At 48.5% G+C, this 19,713-nt stretch overlaps 1 protein-coding gene and 1 long non-coding RNA gene across 9 annotated transcripts in view; one reads left to right on the top strand and one right to left on the bottom strand.

Annotated features, from left to right (window-relative positions):
* Positions 1-19,713, bottom strand: part of BCL11A (BCL11A, BAF complex component) — a 142,207-nt gene that overhangs the window by 34,004 nt on the left and 88,490 nt on the right. The window lies entirely within an intron of this gene.
* On the top strand, positions 3,003-7,983 carry LOC113972349. Its single transcript, XR_003535864.1, has 3 exons — positions 3,003-4,458; positions 4,547-4,682; positions 5,041-7,983. It is a non-coding gene; the product is annotated as an uncharacterized LOC113972349 (long non-coding RNA).

Raw genomic sequence — 19,713 nt, 5'->3', positions numbered from 1 at the left:
GATAAAAACCCACCTATGACCTCCTGCTCCTTTTTATTTATATTATTTTTTACCTTTGAAACCAGACTCGCTCAGCTCTCCAGATCCTAAAAGGGAGCTGCAAAAAGCCCAGTCCCACTCCTGCTAGAAATGCCACAACTTTGGCATTTTGCTTGGAAATGGGCGCACGCAAAAGCCAACAGCGTAAGCAAAACCAAACAGCGCCAGAGAAGTTTCTCCAGCCCTCTCCCAACCAAGTCTGCTATTCTTGGGCACCGTCAAACTGAAGGATTCTTCCCTCTCCCTCTCCTGACAATACGTTATTTGTACATGTTTACGCTGAGGATTAAATCCCCATCCGGGCTGGCGAGCGTGGTTCATTCACAGCTTCTGCTCCTCAGCGGTGCTTCCTCCGAGCTGCCTTTCCAGGGCTGTTTTGCAGCTCCCTGGACGGAGAAGGCGGCCCACGGCCAGAACCTGCGGGTACAATCCGGTACAGCAGCTGGCAAGCCTGGGAAATCACTTAGTTCATGACCGCAAGGACTTGGTTTCAGCCGGACAAACATTTTCTCCGCGTTGGCCAACGTGCGACTCTCTGCCCTCCTGCAAAGCGCAGGCTCACCCCTTATCTCTCCATCAGGGCTCACAGGGGCCGTTTTTCCTACCCCAGGGCACTGGATGAGGCCATGCAGACGCCCAACCAGGTAACTCCCTGCGAGCTCCCACTACGGGAAGGGGAACCCACAGAGGTTCACACCACCAGCCAGGACAGTGCCCAAACCCCAAGCGACTGCACGCACTGTACTCCCGGTGAAATACCCAATTTCTCCCTCAAAAACACTCAGTGGAGTTCCATTTCCCCGCCAGCAGGCTTGAATAACATTTTAAATGCCAAGATTTATATGCAGACACTTATAAATGTGTTCCATTATAGCCTCTGCAAAACTACATTTCAACCTAAACATTCAATTAATGTAATTAAATTGCTACCTGGCGGTATTATCTAATTTCACTTCGGATCTGTGCTATTGAAAAGCATGTGTCTTTTAGCACTCCGACTGGCAAGACATGTGATAAACAGACCTATAAACATGTTGGCTCAACCGAGCTGTTTAAAAATAAATTAGCAAACTATAAAAATAAACAGTAACATACATATGTACTCAATTATGAACTAACTCTAATTTTTGTTCTGAAATACTGTCTTTGACCTTAGTCATAAACAAGCACTATTAAAAAAACATAATATCTCAACAGACAGAAGGGCAGGGATTAAACGCTCGTCGCACGCGGCAGAATGCAAAATAAGGGATGAAAAGAAAGAAGAAAAGAAAGAAAAAGGGGGGTGGAAAAAGCTCACCCTTTATTAAATGCAGCAACCTGTACCCACCGCAAGCATTTATGCTGATTAAAGCTGTTTGGATTCAAGACGAAAAAGTTAAAACCTACAGAAGTGCCTATGGTTAAAAACTTTGTAAGGTTCAGGGGGAGGAAAATACCGTTTTAGCTTGAGTAGGAGGGAGGGCAGTGTGGGTCCCACAGAGCCACCCGTGGCCTTTGGCTGTCCAGGTGCAAACCCTGCTACTGTCTTGCATGAATTCAGCGAGCCAAGAGCATGTGGCAGAGAGGTAGGAACCACCACACCAGAGCAGAGGGGGAAAAACAAACAAACAAACAGATTTTTTTGAAGACCATGGAGCAGCGTCCAGACCATGTTTTTGCCATTAATTCAGCGCTCCCGCAAGAAAAGAACAAGGCACCATGCTACGACTGTCAGCACTGTTCTGTTTTCTCTGGGAAGAAAGGCAGGAAAGAAGGAAGGATGAAATGCTGATGCACAAAAGGCACATTTTGCACCCAGGGATATTTTCGAGGCTTTCAGGCTACACAGCGGGCACCAACGGTCCCTCCCTGTGCCCACATGTGCACCCATGCGTAAAACCTCACAAGAGACCCAAAATCAACAGCAAAAGCACTTAGGCAACTGCTAAGCTCAATCGTGGAGAATCAGCCTAAGACACCGCCTGCCGTCGGGCTGTCTCCCCAAAAACACTTATATAAATAAACAATAGGAGGCAACTCGTGTTCATCAACACATGGGCACAAAAAACAGGCAGTGAGAGGCGGGTGGAAGAAAGGCTTTGCCCCAGGCCAGCTCCTCGCCAGCAGGGAGTCACGTAGACTCAGCCCCGCAGTCAGTAACGAGGCAGGGTCTGACATTTCCACGAACAAGAAGGGCTGCCAGTTGCTGAGACACAAACAAAACATTCACAAGGCGTGTTCTTTCAAGGGATGCGACAGGAAGGGTCCACAGGAGACGGTGACAGCATGCACCATGCACCTTTTTTTTTTAATCTTTGTTTTCCCAAGGACCTCCTCAGCAGCAGAAGCAGGATGCCAGAGAACTCCACGCACTGGTGGAAACACCAACTGGATGGTAAAGGAGGGTGGAAGTAGACTGGCAGGGCTGTGCCAGGTCTCAGGAAGACCACACAGCTTAAGCAGTGTGGGAGTCACTTCCAGCCACCAGAGCTGGCACACGCTGCTGCTTGGTGGGGAGCAGCAATGGCCTCTCTCCACAGTCCTCAATGGTCAACAAATCCAAAAGGATTCCCCTTAATTTCTACTGCAAATATTTGCCTGTTCGTAAACCCCTTCGGTTTTTTCCTGTTTTTTCTTTTTTTTTGTTTTTATTCTACAAATAAATGTCTACCATTCCCTTAAGCAACTGCTGGGCGCTGGTGCTCGGGAAGAATCAGTCAAATATCAACCAGCAAAGCAGCACTGCAACCCAGAGCTGCTGTCAGTGTGGTGACTTTAAATCTCATACCACTGGACACACCAGCCCCTTCCTGGATGTTACAGTCATGTCTCAGTCCACACCACAGCTATCCCCTCACTCTTCTTTCAGACTTGGGTATCTCTCACACATTACAAGAGCAAAACAAGAATAATAACAGGCCCTGTCTGGATTATCCGCTTCCTTAAAGCCATGTCCCAAAGCACCTCCCCAGCCCAGAGTGTACCCTGACCAAGAAGAGACAACAATTAAAAACTGCAATTAAAGCAACATCCCAGTTTGAAAATGAATGCCATTTTCTGCCCATCCTCCCTGCTCTGTTACCAATAAAACACTTACAGACACTATTCATGCAGACATAAAGTGCTAATGGCTACCTGTTAACGTGTTTCATCATGCCAACATTTTTGCTCTGATTTTGACAGTTCCCTTTTTGTTATTTTAAGCTAAGGGAGCACTAATCTGGGTTGGAACTGAAGGCTGCAAGAATTACAATCTACAGCAACTGCACAACTAATGACACCATTTCCTTCCACTCTGCACCATTTCATGGACAGTTTTCTTGCAGCCAAGCTCCTTTCCAGACTATAAGAAGTTGGAAGTGCCAGAGCATAGAAGTAGGGTGGGAAGATTGTAAGATGTTGCTAAGAAGTCCCAGGAATTCTTGGCCCGGTCCTGTGTGTTTGGGGGTCGATGGGGGGGGAAGAGAGCAATGTGAACACCAAAATCAAACGTACTGGGAAAGTCACTTTGAATGGCTTAAGGAGAAAAAAAATTAAGTGGTCATTCTTATATGACTTCAGGGATGAGTCTTCAGGGCTAGAACAACTGCTGGTGCAAATTGGCCATGTGATTTACACCTCAAGGGCTGCCCTAGGTGTGACTACAGGCGGTTCACCAGCTCTTCTGGATGTGGAAAGAACAAAACTCCTTGGGTATCACCTCAGCAGTCGCTGACTCCAGCTGGACATTTGGACAGGTACCTGATGCCTGGTGTCCTCCACACTCAAAAATGTGCTGGGCTTGTCTCTGCGTGCCCCACATGAGCACACACTGAGAATACGCCCACTGACATCCATGGTGTTACAGCAGGTGAAAATCTGCTTGTGTGGAAGAAGAGCCTGGTCCTCTGTGATTACCAACAGCACGGGTCAGAGCCATGATCTGATTTTCCACGGAGCAGGAGAAGAGTAGAAGCTCTCTGGTCTCCAGAGCAGTTGCAGCCCTGCAGAGATACCCAGCGGCTTTGAGCATACACACAGGGACAATTCCTTTCCCCAGCTTTGCAACTGTTTGTTAGAGCAAATTAAGAGTGCTAACAAGTCTTACTGGAGCCCATTGCAAGGAGGTTAAGAAACGCGACTTATCTGATGCAATCAGCAATGTAATGCAACCTCCCAAGCCCCAGTTCAGGCAAAATATATGCAAGTAACCAAAAGGGATGAGCATAACCTTGAGGGAAGAGTTGGGGATGCTCCAATCCAACCTGCAATGCCAGAAAGACAAGAGAGCACAGCATGGAACAGAAAATTCCCCGCCTGCTTTGTGTCTTTTGCTGCTTCCAAGGACTCCCACTCTGTTCAGGCCAGAAAGAGGACACCGGTTTGGAAGGATCTCTAGTCTGACTCAACATGGGTAGTTTTTAATTTTTTATGAAAAAGACTGCTCTGCAGTACAAGGTGAGGAAGACCTTTATTTGTTGGGCTGAAAGGTAAACGTGGTTGAAAGGTAAACATTCACCTCCTGAGCCTTCTCATTTGATTGCAGCATCACAACAGGTCGAGGCTGCCTCATCTGCAGACCCCTTACGCTCCCGGGATCCTGACCATGATGCTCCCAGGATCCTGACCATGATGCTCCCAGGATCCTGACCATGATGCTCCCAGGATCCTGATCATGATAGGTGAGCGTGGGTTCCCATGGGAGTCGTTTGCCAGAGGGTGTTTACTTACAGTGAGTCCCGGTGTGGAGCACCAAGCCTTGCTGTGCCCACCTGGCAAGAGGGATGGGAGGACTGCATGCCCACATGGGGAGGTTTCCACCACAAACCCAGTCGGGAGGCTTGAAAGGCAGGAGAGCAGATAGTATTTTCGAGGGAGTATGAGATAAGAGGAGGTGGAGTTTCCCCGATAAAGAGGATTTCCCTGCTCAAATATCAAAGGATTCACACTAAGAAAAGGGGGGAGAAGGGGAATTACATCAGTCTGAGGCACACTTTCTCTTTTAAACTCTGACCTTCTATTGTCTGTCTTCTTGACTAGGATTTAAAAGCCCTTTGTTGGGCTGTGTTACATGGTGTGATCTAGAAAGCCGTCACAGCCGAGGCACCGTGGGCTTTCGGCTGCGCCGACGCTCGGGCTCCCCCCTTGCCTACACTGGACTTTGAGAAGGCGTTGAGCCAGCTCAGATAAGTCAGCACTTTCTATCAACACCCCTTCCAAGCCAAGCTGCACATTGCGACGCCTCTCCCAGCACGGGTTGGTGGAGCTGGGCTTCACCCTGGCACAGCTCCCAGACAAAAGGTGGGCTGCTCCACCATGCTGCTCCAGCATGCTGGCCCACTGTCCTCTCCTGGCAGCGTCCTTCCCATCCCAAACACAAACAAATGGGTGAGGAGCAGGTGACAGAAGCGTTACAGATGCCTAAAATGGTTTAGAGTGATCTACGAGCATCTTTTGGTTGTAATGCTCCATTAATGTGACATTTATGTGGGGTAATATAATACCGCTCACTTAGGAGCACCTACATCAGCCAGTCAGGTTTCCCTGTGCACAAAGGATGACATGGATAACTGGGAGGGTTCTTGCGTGGCCACAGACCCTACAGATGGAGTTACAGGGGACAGGAGGCACCACTGCTCAAAGGGGACATGCTGGGTCTCTCCCTGAGGGAGTGGAGAACGGAGCAATGTCTCAGGAGGCAGAACGAGAGAGCTGCAAACAGGGAAAAAAAAAAAACCCAGCTTGAACTTATGGAGCTGAACAGTCCCTCTCTGCAGAACAGGAAACACAGTACCCAAGGAAGGTCTGCCCCAGTCCAAAGGCACAGCCTTGCTGTCATCTCCACACAACCTGCAGCGTAGTTTGGGCATCCATCTGATTTCACAGCATGCAGTGTTACACTCTGTAGCTAAATCCACCTCTAATGTCACACAGGCCTTGTAAGGGCTCCTGTTTGGTTACCCTGATTTATAAACACCACTGCAGTGGGCTGGAGAAGGGATGGCCTCGCAACCGCAAGCCTTCGTTATCCCCCACAAATTACTTGTTTGCAGCTCTTGAACTGCCTAATTTATTTTGCCCCTATGTTTTGGCCATCCATCTAGTCTTTTCCTAATGGTGCTCCGAACGCTGACACTTTGGGAAACCTCTAAAATGCTGTAACCCTCACACGGCCCCGCCGAGGTGAAAGGACCAAGGGCAACCGCTGAATCTTCCCAGAACAACAGAGGGATCATCCATCTCCTCTTCCCTCCTCCCCGCCCACCACTCCACCCCAGGCACTGTTCCCATCTCAGTGTGCTTGAGCAAAGCACAAAACCAGGCGAGATGTGGGCACCTCAGCACCTCTGGATGTCGAAGGCCACAGACTGTACCCGGTGACCTGGAAGGTGTCCCCCCCCAGACATTTGCTCCTACAGCTCTGCCTCTAAGAAAAACCATCAGAGAAAAAAATCACAAGGCCGGCTGAGTTTGGGTTGTGGCAATGCCATTTGGAGAAGAAGTGGGAAAATCAATAGGTACAGTCTGCATTTCGGGCAATGGGGGAGGAATTTAAACCAAAATTGAGTCTGATCAAAAACTCAAGTCAACAGAAAGAATTTCACAGGTTTCATCATTTAAGTGCTCACTGAGTAGAAAATGAACAATCAGCACTTTGGAATAAATGCAACAAGTATCACAGGGTGTTGTCACCAGCCTTTTGTGGGACACCCACGAATCCAGAAGAGGCATCTAGTGTCACAGGGAAAATGCTGAGGACACAGAAAGTGTCACCGAAGGACAGGCAGAACAAACACAGAACAAACTCCTACCAACAGATTAAATTCATGTCACGGTATTTTACCCACATTTTGCACTAGTCAGATACCTTGAAATATGTGCACGCAACCAGAGCCACGACACCAGACCTTTAAAGACCTGAGAGCCGCAGATTAAAAACATGTTGGAACGCTTACCGTGTCCAGTGCCAAAAATGTGTCTCTAACCTGTAGGAAGAAATGGGTGTGGAGCCGCTCACAGAACGATCACTGCACTCACACAGCAGGGTACAATGTCCCCCTCTTTGTTTCTCCCTTGTGAGAAAAAACAGCTACTAAAATATGACCGAGGAGCTGCTTCAGCTCCCCCAAATTTTTTGAGAAGTACACAGATTCGGATGGGAAAACGAGGTGGGAATTAGAGCAATCCCACGTAATTCACAAAGACTGAAGCCACTTTGCCATGGACCAACACGAACCACTGATCTCAGTGCTCAGTTGGTGCTTGCTGCTTCTTTTTGGGGACTTCAGTCAGCTCCTGCGTGGCACTGAAGCGCTGCGAGTAGATACAAAAACGTACACAAAGCCTAAAAGTATTTCATTGGAATTGAAGCTCAATTTACAGCTCCCGAGACTCAAGGGTGTGTTTGAGCAGCTCTTTGTTGCAGGGTTTTGTCAAGGTATGTTCTGACTTGTCCCCTGCATGGTTGTGCAGTAATTCTTGATACTGATAGTCAATTACTTTGTTCACGTCACTCAGAGACTTTTTTTTTCCTTTCTTTCTCTCTGCATGGCTAATCCAGGAAAGACAACACAGAGCTAAACCACTGCTGCCAAAGGCATGAACTCCTGGCCAGTTGGGGTGGTGCTGCCCTCCAGCCCTGCCAGCACAGGTAGCAAAGTGACCTCTGGAGCAAAGAGCCCTCCTTATCTCTCTTAAAATACCAGTGGGCCCAGGCTCCGAAAAACTTCCTTCCCGACGGGATAAGCACTTACCCAGGTAATCTCATTACAGCCATTGTTCTCTGAAGGTTAATAAATACTTACCATGATGAGTAAAGGCTCCGCAATCTGACCCCAACAGCAGCAGAAGTGATTGCTTAGGGCCAAATTTTCATACTCTTATTATGCTGAACACCATATTCCTCTGCGAGCAGAGCAGCGTTAGCACCAAAATAAATGTGACTGCTTGCAAATAAGGTGTTGGCCCCACTTCTGGCCTCAAGTTTTTATGTTGCCATCACTGTGATAGCTCTGAAAATTAGCAGATGCTGCCAGTTCTTAATAAATACATGACTAAATTATTCTGAAACAACAGAAAAAAACAAATTATGGAAAGAATAAAATACAAGGAGACGCCTTTCTCTCCAATTTCAACGTGCGGAAGAAAATAATTACAGGTTTTTGTTAATTTAAGGAAACACTTTTTCTCCCATCAGACATGAGGTGTGAATTATGCAAAAAAGATTCGAACTTGACGGGGTTTACATACTGCAGCCCCAACAACTAATTTAAATTTGAGAGTTACAGAATGAAAAACCAGGTTTCCAAGAGCTTCTTAGAAAGAGCAGCAGCCACCACCTTCCACAAAGCCAGGCCAACACCCATCAAGGTGGAGAGCAGCACAATCAGCACTCTGTAAAATCCTCCTCCTAACTCCCAGACTCCCAAAATACAATGGACCAGGAAGGTTTTCCATAAAAACAACATACATTTCAAAGCAACAGCACCAGGGGTCAGTGGGGATGATTAAAACACGTTATCCACTTGTTGCAAAACATCTACTGGCAAAAGGTGCCCAGAAATCCATATGAAACCTCCATCTTGCCACAACACTAAACAAAACTCTAAATAAGATGAGCAGATAACTATTTTTCAATTGAGGCTGTCAAGCTGTTGCACAGTCATTAATAATTTAAACTTCACCCCCTTCATAGGAGCTCCATTTCCTAATTTGTGTAGGACATAAACCAGATTTTCCATTTGATTTCCCAACAGAAAATTCAGAGGGAAAAACTGCATGGAAGTAAAATAAAAGACGTTCAGATTTTGGTTCGGTGGCCAAAAGTTTTCTAATTTCTTTTTTTTTTTTTCTTTTTTGGACAAAGCTGTACCTAAACTCACCCAATCACACTTTCCAGCAAATATACTACCCGCCCAAAAAAGGTTCTCATTTTTCAGATGAACGCACCACCACGTGCTGAAATTGAGACAGAAACCTCCCCCTGCAACTAAACAAACACCACGCCAAGCTGAATTATTTGTGACTCTCCCCGAAGTCCCCCAGGGAATGAGGGGAAAGTGCCAGGACCAAAACTTGGCCGGACTCGCTGTTGTGTCCCTGCGGGCTGCTCGAGGAGGCCTCCAACTTGCCAAGAGTTGCGAGGGGCAATCAGCCTCCCACGCCGAGGCTGCGTCACCGCCCCGTCCCTTCTCCCACCACTGTCCCCACCTCATTGGGAAAGGTGGCAAATTTAATGTCATAACTAAAGTCTCATATCGACCAAACCCAAAAGCAAGGCTGGGCAGAGAAACCCGAGAGGTGTTTCTGCTTTGCCCTTGGCTCTGGAGCCTCCAAGCCCACACAGCACCTGTGCATGCTCCCCTTGAAATGCACCCTGCACCCAAAACCAAAGCTGCAGGGAACTCTCCCACGCCAGGAGGCAAATAAATGGGAAGAATGGTGATGAAGAGGGTGCAGGACCAAAAGGAAAGCAGGACAGCCTGCCAGAGCCACACACCAGTCAGTACCGAGTTATGCAGGAAAAATGGCATTTCTTATGCCAGTCATTGACCCCAGAGCCATAAGAAAAGACTCCAATAAATTCAAGAGACCCAGACATTACCTTTTGTAACATTTGCTAGTTCCACCCAAGCTGACTCAACATGTGTGGAGTGGCTACTCCTCCCAGCTTTGGGCCAGCCTTGCCCCCCTGCCCCACAAATCCCACTGCCTCAGGTTTTGGGGACAATGCCTCATTTTAGGAAGGCAAAGCACCGGCTGCCCCGGAACAGTGTCATCCCAGTGAAGAGAAAAATAATCTCTTGACATAAACATCCTTGCTGACTCCTGCCCTTCTCTTCTCGAGGAAGGTTATTGAGGAAGCAGTTTTGGATCAGGGCCAGCTGTGTCTTGATCTTGTGAGGTGTCTTTGATCCCTATCAATCTAACTTTAAAGACAGAGGTGATATTAGATCCGATGTCTAAGAATGACCTTCAAGCAGCAGTTGAAGACCTCGGGGAAAGGTCTTCAACCAGATTTTTCCACCCATAGCTGGCTCAGAAGAACTCTGTCTCCAACACCGACCTTGTTTTTGAACCCCTTTCCCCCCCATCTCCACTTGGGATGACCATCCCTCGTGCCACTCACCGGCAGCGACATGTGGCAATTAAGTCAGTTGCATCTCTGCCAAAATTCTGGGCCTGGCCTTGACCTGGTCTGCTTTCAGGGCAGAATAAACTTGTGGAGAACCATCTTGCAGGCCTGCTGCTTTTTAGCCAAACATGAGTAAGACAAAAACATGCCCAGCAGCAAAAAGAATGGATTGCACCAACAGACTCATCAATAAGTAAATAATATTTATCACGGGCTCTGCACTAGAGCGTTTGGACAGACACAAAGATAAGCACCAGTTTGGTGCCTGCGCTTGCCAGCTGGTCACATCCAAATGCTTTCCATCTCAACACACTTTGCCTGGTAGGGACATGGCCCCCCCACCGAGCTGGGGATGCAGGTGCCCACAACTCCAAGGGATGGTGCTTTAGGTACCTGCTACCCAAAGGATCGGCTGCACGTCGAGACCCTCCAAGCCCAAGGCGCGGGGCAACACCAGCCAGTGCCTCTCCACGTTCTCCAGTGCCAGATTACATTTCCACGGCAGCTGCTCCTTTTGTCTGCACCCCTGCAAAGCCAAACCGGCCTAAAAACTTAATTTAATCTGCCGTAAACCCAAGTGTCAAGCACTTAGATGGCAGCTAAAAGCGCCACTCTCAGATAACCGAGTGACACCGGCTAATAATAGCCTGCGCATTAGGGGAGAGGGAGCGGACATTTTGTGTAACCAAAGAGGAACCTGCGCCTGGGAACAGCCCGGGGTGCCCGGTCTCAGCCCCGCCAGCAGCAGACGCCGCCGTGCACCCGAGCCCACCCGGCCTCTCCCGTGATTAGCTGCACTAATACCACCAGTGACCTCTCTTTCAAGCTCAGAGGCTACAATAGTCCTGGCTTTTGTTAGCGGGGAGAACAAAATGCCACCTTTTACAGCTCTGCAATCATAGCTGCTTCCCTTTTCATCTCCCAGGGGCACAGCACCAGACCTTGCTCACTGGGGAGGCGGGTTAACCCTTGCCAGGCAGCCCGGCCACACGGAGGAGGGAGGGGTGGCAGGGTCTGCTTCTCCCACATCCCTTCATTTGCACGGAAAACACCAAAGAAGCCCTTTCTGGTGGAGGATGCATGTGTGCAAGAGGGCTCTTCTATGCCAGATGTTGTCGTAGGCAGTAAGCACCTGGTGGCCACTTCAAGCCATGGTGGTGCATCGATAGGTCACCAAAATCCATGCTGAGCTCTCCCACCTCACCCTGTCCTTGGGAACTGCCTTAAGGAGTAAAACACACCCACTGACCAGGCACTGGTTTAACTTAGGTGACCTTCTTTTGTCCAAATCTTAAGAGCAGTTTAGAAGCAAAGGAGACCATGTCTTCCAGAGCAGCACTTCCCAAAGCTGCCAGGGCTTAGCAACTCTCCCAGCAGAAACACCAAAGCCATGTCTCACAGAAGGGATGTGGCACAAGGTGCTGGTGCGTGTATTTGGGTTTGCATGCAAAGCTCTTCCCAAAAGAAGGGGATGGATGCTCAGAGGTGCTCGCTTCCCGCCGGAGCAACGCTTGCTCAGGACCTGGAAAGGACCAGCCCTCATCCACTTTGGGATTCCTGAGGGAGCAGGGCACCTCATCCACCCCCGCATGCCTCCCTCTCTCCTCCTTCCCAACAAGGGCTACAAGGAGCAGGGGGAGCTTTCTCCTGGGGCGTGCAAGGGTCTTGGATGCACAGCTGACTGCACGTGTCAGTTATGCTCCAAATGGGTTGTCACAGGTCAAGGTTCTGCAGGCAGCAAGAGCAAATGCTATTTTTAGACGGGATAAGGTCACGGTGCTTTTAGAGACAGTGAGGTCTACAATAAAACCTATTGATCAGTCTCTGGAACTAGCGCTCCGGAGAGACGCCTAAATTGAAACAAAAATTGCCTGGCCGTTTTCTCTATAGACTCGGTGGGTAAAAGCTTGTTGGACCCTTTCAGGAGATAAAATAAGTAAGGAGAACCCGCGTACAGACCACAGTTGTCCATTTAGGCGGATGCACAGAGGGGGGAAAAAAGGGAAAGTGAGACCTAGGGGAGAGACCAGTGAGAAGCTTCAAGGATACGTCTGTCGCGGTGACGAGTCAGACACCCCAAGGGTACAGGCCATCCTTGCCCATGCCCTGACTCCCACCTCTGCAGCCCATCTGCTCCAGGTGTAAAGGCACTACAGCAAACTCGATTTTTAAGAGAATTAATGTTTTACTTGAATCTTGGAGGGTAAGGGTGCCTCTGAAGACATTCAGCACTGGGGTCCCTGACAGCACACACACACACACACCATCCCTGGAAGTGTTCAAGGCCAGGCTGGATGGGGCTTTGAGCAACCTGGTCTAGTGGAAGATAATCCTGCCAAAGGCAGGGGACTGGAACCAGAGTTTTAAGGTCCCTTCCAACCTAAACCACTCTGTGAGTCTATGATTCTATTTGGCTGTTTGTGTTTTGGTGATGAAGACTACCCAGCTGACACTTGGAGGCCCAAGGATGAAAAACAGACCAACCCTTCAGCCACTGGGTGGTTCACTTGCAATTGGTTTTCACAGCAAATTCCAAGTGTTTATTCAGGTCACATAAGAGCTTTAACCAAAAATACCAAAGCACTGGACTATCACACTTTCAAGCTCAGTCACAGACCTAAAGTTCTAAGTCCACTCCATCACAAGAAGCTCTTGATTGTGTTGGAGACCACAGGGACAAGTGTGAAACAGTGGAGTATCTTCACCCATCATCTGCCCCACTCCCACAGCCTGGCTCACAAACAAAACATGCCACAGTAAACACAATCCATACATCACACCCTGACACCAGTGACCCCATTAGCGAGCCCAGCCTGTCCCAGGCGGAGCACCCCCCCCAGACATCAGCAATATAACGACCGATGCATTGGGAGGGTATAATAATAATAATAACAATAATTGACAAATACTACTGAGCTGTGGAAAGCTACTACTGGATGGTGGCATACATAGTTTACTTTTTACTCCAGACAATAACAACATGAGCAGAGAGACACACTTAGCTGCTCAGGTGAAAGCAGATCATGTGGGAATTAAAGCACTCGCCAGCCTGCGGCGTGGCTTGCTCACCATTCCACTGCCAGGTTAGGCTGCAGTTTAAGTTTCTGCATAAAAGATATGACAGGATGCAAAATCTCAAGCAGTGTTATCTGTACAGCGACTGTGCTGCAGAGGAATCACAATAAAAACCTTGTTTCAAAGCAGTACAGTAATTGTGATTCAGGAAAAAAAAGGAAAAAAAAACCAAAACAAAAGAGAGGCTGATCTTTCCAAAAAATATATTGCTGCTAGAAAAGCCAAGGTAATTATTCTTCTATTTCAGAAATCAGGCTTGGGTTTTGTTTGGTTTCTTTATATAAAGGTCCTTAAGCTCCTACCAACACTTTTATGATTTTCTTCCTAGTGCCCTGTGACTCTAGGACAAAGTTTGAGATAAAACGATTATAATAAATAAGGACAAAGTTACTCGGGAATTAAGGACACTGCTGCAGCCCCTCATCTTCTTAACTGATTAAATGAATGGAGCTTTAGTGGAATATATGTCTGAGAAAATTCAAAGCTAATTTCTGTTTATAATTACTGATAGCACACAAGCATCCTTTCCAGAAAGCCTCCTCTATCACCCAGAAAGCAGATGCAAATATGAGTATAAAGAGGGAGTGCAATGAAGCCTGTGGCAATGCTCACATTAACTGCTGTAAAGTCAGACTTCTACCCCATATATGTACATGGTTACACACACACACACTCCTCTGGTGATTTCTGACAGGCATCACTGGTATCCTAGCTCAACTCAACGCCTGCCACCTTCTCCCAAGTTTTTCCTAGACTTCAGTGGCTGGTAGATGAGGCTCTCCGTTAATCTGAACATAAATAACCATAACGGGGTTTATTTACATCGCTGTGCCTACCAAGTGACTCTCCTGGCTGCAGGGGAACCACTTGGGATTTACCCCCAGGGTAACTCGGAGTAGGATCTGCCCAGCAGACACTTTCCTCTACACCTGTCCCTGCCCTCAGGTTTTGCATGAGCACAGAAGCAGGGAGAGGACTTCAAGCATCTCCTACTGCTGCGCCCAAGAGGAGTTTTTGTAACCTGCTCAGCTGCTGTTGGGCACAAAACCAAAAAGTTGGGGAGGCTGGCATGGCAAAAAGCCGCTCCCTCATTTTTTTATACTGCGAGATGCATCTGGCTTTGTGGGGTTTCCAGTACAAGGGGGTTTCAGGAGCAGCATCTCCACGAGACAGAAGCCAGGGACATGATGTTCTGCTCCCTGGAGCCACCTTCATCCCTCTCACAGGAGGGCACAAGGCGCTGAAAGACCCAGCAATTTCCACAACAGGCAGGGGGAGGAGGGAAATAAACCCCCAAACTTTTAATTTTTGTCTTTTCCATTTATTTTTGAATTAGCATTCAGCGTCTGACGCTGTGACATGGATAGCTAAAAATGTGTGTGCGGATATGTCATCCATGAACAAAGTGGCTCTTGTTTGTTCTTTATTATTTAGGAAATGCACATTAATTACTGCAGATTTTTCTCCTATACATCTACAGTATCTCAGACAGAATTGCTGAGAAGGTCTGCAGAATAAAAATGTATGGGGTAATTAAATGGATATTTATAATTAGAACTTAATAATTTGCATCAGGGACAAATGAGCTCTGATTTCAATCTGTAGTGCATTTAGATTAGCCTGAAGATAGTGTAATTTGATGTTTTACAGTCCTCCTCTCAGATTATGAAACAATACAGTGTCTTTAAAGCGGCCGTGTTTGTGTCAGGAGTGTGCTAAGAAGAAGCCGCAATGAAAATGTTTGACAACGTGAAAGCAGCCATAAATTACACGACAACTGTGTAAAAGTCGTGATGAAACAAATAAAGAGCTGACCTATAATGCATCTGATTCAGCGCCGCGCCCGGACCACTCGGTTCATCCCGGCGCGGCGAGCGCATCCTTCCGCGCGGCTACTTAGCACCGGGAAAACTGTAAATTATCACTAGTCAACCACATTGATTTTTAGTCGACGTTTCAATCAGTTTGAAGTAGAAATACTACCCGGCTCCCCCGGCAGCCTCTCAGCCAGCCGGCTGTTCGGCCGGAGCCTCTCCGCTCGCAGCTCCGTTACAGCCCCATTGTTCCCACTGTACAATATTTATCGCGGGCTCTCCAGACACAGGTACTTGACCCCGAGGTCACCGCCTTGTCTCCTGGAAGTACAACCTGCCTTTGTTACCAGCACCGTTTACCCCAAATGCAGGGAGCCCCTGCAAAGCCCGTTGCCTCCCCCCCACTCCAAACACGCACAGATGAATGTCCCCGCACAGATGAATGTCCCCGCAGGGATGTGGCATCGCACGCCCCCAGACCAAGAGTCTGCACCTCCACGGGGCGAGGGGTGAGGCGGCCAAAGAAAGCGAGGGGGGACTCCTTACCAAAGAAGGGTCTTGGTAAAGAGCAGGTCGGTTTGGAGGTGAGACCACACCTTTGCTTCTCTTCCCAGCTTTGCCCAGCCACCAGCAGGGAGGAAGGGCTGCGTGGCCGGGACGGCACCGGGCTCTTGTTCCCCCTCTGCCACAGCTCTCCTGCCCCACCTGTGCCCTGCTGTCAAACAGGGGTTGCCTATCTCTCCCCAGGACTGCCAGGGTGTACAGGGTGTATTCATTAACATCTCCAAGGCACTCAGGTCCCCAGTAATGGATGCTGTAAACACCTCGATCAGCAGATAAGAGGGAGTCCTGTGCAGGCATTACACACCGGAGCCGGAGCTGCGCACGTGCGTAGGCAAACGCCTGGGAAAAGAATTCCGGGGTGCCAAGTCACTGGGAAGCCTGCAATCGAACCAGTTACAGTTTGACACGCAACGTGGAGAGCAAGGGAAGAGAACCAGCTTCAGGAGGGAGATTTCCAGACCCAGAGCCCTGGCACCCAGCCCTTGTGGAGCTGTATCCCACAGCCTCTTCCCAGCCTTTGTACTTTCCTCCCACAGAGCAGAGCTCAGTGCACTGCACATCACCAGCTTCTAGCTAAGGATGCAAAGGAGAAGGAGAGGAGACAAGGCTGGGATTTTCAAACCATGGCATGTGACATTTCCAGCCTCCTCAAAAGCGAGGACCCGCAGACCTGGATGCCCCACATGGAGCGAGGTGGCCAGGTAAAGCTTTCTCCAGAGGCCATTCCTAAGCTTGCTCCCTTTCCAGGAGGGACAGCCATGGGAGACAGAGCCTCAAGTGCCAAGGCATGATGCTGGGAATGCACCGAAGGGACACAGGACAGGCAGCTGACCCCACCTGTTCCGACCTACCCTCAACACCTCTGCAAATGCTGCCCTTTGCAGCGGGGGGAGCCTGTGTTTTCCCAGCTATGCCCTTTCCGTGCATTTTGAAATCCACCGCCCGTCAGTGTGATGGGAAACAAGGCATCGGGATCCTCCTTTGAGGAGTCTCTTGTTTGGCAAGAGTACACATTATTCAAATCAGCTACAGTGAAACGCAGTTAAGCTGCTGTTTGTTCCAGCACGATGAGACTGGCCTGTTAAAAAGCAAAAATGTCAGGATGTTACAGGCTCAGCCTCCTGCCAAGACTGGTAAGTAGCTGAACAACTGTCAGAAACAGCATAATCAGAAACAACAACAACAAAAAAAAAAGCGAAAACACCGTGAATTCAGACCATGTTGCCGAGTCACGGGCGCGTTGGGGCCACCTACGCTCCCAGCCAGGTTCCCTTGGAAAGCTCGGATCTGGTGACCTCCCAGGTAGCATCCCTGCAGCCTCATTTACCACCTCCCTACTACATCCACCTCTTGCAAAGCAAGGAACTTTAAATAAGAGAAACGGTAACCCAGGAAAGATCTCAGATTTTGCCTTCATCCTCACAACAGCTTTACAAGAAAGCACCTCGACGTCATGCACGGCCCAGCAACGTTCTGTGACAGCCGTGTAAAGGCTGGAAGCGCAGCCACCTTCACACCAAGCACGGGTCTGCACTAGGGGATCAATTTGATGTGGTTTCTAATAAGGTCATTTAAATGGGTGGGAGCCACCACATAAAGGTGCTGTCCTTCACAGGCTGTGGACCTGCACTGGGTCCATCCCCGGGGTTCGCCCTCCCCAGCCAGGCAGGCATTGCCTTACAGATGCTTTTCACCCCCCAGTTTAACTCCTCTATCTCTGAAATCTCCCAGACACACGCACGCCCCTCCTGCTCTTACACTCTCCAGTTTAGTTTGCCTCTCAGAACACCAACCCCCTTTTTTTTTTTTTGTCCTGGGCCCTCAGGTTACTGGCATGGGGACAACTCTTTTTTCCCCAACAGCGAGCCAGGAAAGATGATAGAACCTGCGTGCGTGGCCAAGGGACTGGTCTCAACTGGTTCAGAGGGAAAAAATGGAGCTGTGTCTTTTTTCTCCCCCTCTCTCCCTCTTCTTGCCCTTAGCCAAAAGACCTGGGAGCATTTGATGTACAGTCAGCAGGTATTAAAAAAAAAAAGAAAATTATTGAAAAGGCTGGCCGGCTCTGGGGCTGTGACACTCTCTCATCAAACTCTGGACTTCAGCCAAGTTCATCTGTTAATGGAGAGCCACAGCCGGGGCCCCCCCCCCCCCCCCCGCCACCACCCCCCTCTCCCTCCTCTACCTCTTCCTCCCTCCTAAAAAAACTAGACATCGATTATGTCTGTGCTTTTCCCTTTCTATTCAAGATAAACAAAGTGCTTCAAGTTCAGGGCACACCCTGGGACCCTTGACAAAGCAATCTATCATCCTGTCTGCTAAACCAGTCTGGCCACACCACCGCCGAGGAGACTAATGCTTCCAGTGTACAATTTTCCCTTTGTGCTGCTGCCCTATTACTAGTAACCTCTTTTCTTCCCTACCTTCCCAGGAGCAGATGTGCTTGACCACTTTGCCTAAGCCCCTCCTGGCAAAGGCATTTTTTGCTGAAAGCAACCTCAAGAATTAAAAACAAAAAAAAAAAAGAAAGGAGCCGAGCCCCTGCCTGCCCCCTCCTCTCCATCCTGACTCAATCCCTGTGTCTACCAAAGAAATCCAGCACCGAGCGTGATTTTTCCTTCCCCACCAAAGATTTCTTCTTAAGGAGTGAGTTCGGGTTTAAATCATATCCACTAATTCATTCTGACTTGCAATTAAATGCAAATACACTTTTATAGCCAGCATGGAGTGTATTAATTTTAACAGCAAATGACAAAATAAGAATACAGTCCCTCCAATACCAATAATGAATCGCGCTATAAATCACGTTAGTGGTCACATTCATTAAAGCTTGTAAAGCGCTCGGAGATCCGCGGGCGCAACGTGCCATCAACCTACAAAGTAGTATCAGCTCACCTGGACCCCACTGCTGTCACCCAGGTACCCCAGCCAGGGGGCACAGCCAGTACCCTCCCACAGGGAACACCCCACCAAGTGCAGGGGACCCAAATCCACGCCCTGTCCCTCCTCCCATCAGTGCCAGAAGGAGGTTGGTGCTTCCCAGGTGAGCGGCGACGGCGGGATTCGCAGCCCAACATTGAGGTTGGGTCTCACAGCAAGGCCAAAGCATCTGGGCAACACGATTTAGGTTAAGGGAAGGGTGCTCTAAAAAACAGGGCAGTTACAGAAATTAATAGGAAACCACAAATCACCATTTAAGGGCACTTATTAACAGCAAGCCTGGCCTTTTCCTAATGCTCCCGGCAGCTCTTACCCCTTCCCCAGGTCCACACAGCGCTCCATTTGCTTGCCAGCACTAAGATCCTCTGCACTGTTTATTAGCCAACATGGGGGAAAGTGAGGTTTTTCTGGCTCCTTTGTTTTGTTAGGACAGCTGTGTGCCATTCCCACCCCCTCCCACCCATCCTCTCCTAAAGAAATAATTAAATCCAATTAGGACCAGAAAGTAATTTACATTTTGGTTCTGTGTAAGACGGGGAGGTGGGGGAAGGAGGAAAAAAAAAAATCCCATAAAACACACTGCAATGAAATTTCATTCCTTTGCTACTTATTTGTCTGCTTCTGCTTTTGAGGATAACTCAGGCTGCACTTTCTCTCTTTTAGAGGTTGTACATTTTGGCGCATGGACCGAGAGGGAGAGGAGGAAGGTGGAAGAGAGAAAACTTGTTCCCATTCCCTGCTCTGTGAACAAGACAGTTCTGCTGGGCAGCCCATCCTGCTGCTCCTGCTCCTGCTCCTCCCCTCGCCCTGCCGGGGGCTCCTCTGCCGCGGTTTACTGATTTACAGAACCTTGGTATGTGAATGGCAAAAATTCCTTGGCATAAGTATATGTTTGCTGATCACATTTCAGATCATGTGTTGTTCATTATTATGACTTGCTCAGAAACAGTTTTGCTACAGTTATGTGGGTTTGCCTTGGATATTTTTTTCCTCTTTTAGTACATTGAAAACATCATGGGGGGGGGAAGTGAATGAGAAAATGTTTTTGTGTCTATGTTACCTCAAACGGAAAGGAATACACAATATTCCAGGACTGGGAAGCAAGGGGGGAAAGGAAATGAGATTAACAAATCATTTCTTAAAGACCAATGCGATGTCAAATTTTGAAGTGGAATATTTTCCTTTGGA

This window comes from Neopelma chrysocephalum, unplaced genomic scaffold, assembly GCF_003984885.1.
Source record: "Neopelma chrysocephalum unplaced genomic scaffold, ASM398488v2 Primary Assembly neopelma1_91, whole genome shotgun sequence".
Classification (NCBI taxonomy): domain Eukaryota; kingdom Metazoa; phylum Chordata; class Aves; order Passeriformes; family Pipridae; genus Neopelma; species Neopelma chrysocephalum.
This window is presented reverse-complemented; position numbering and strand designations above follow the sequence as displayed.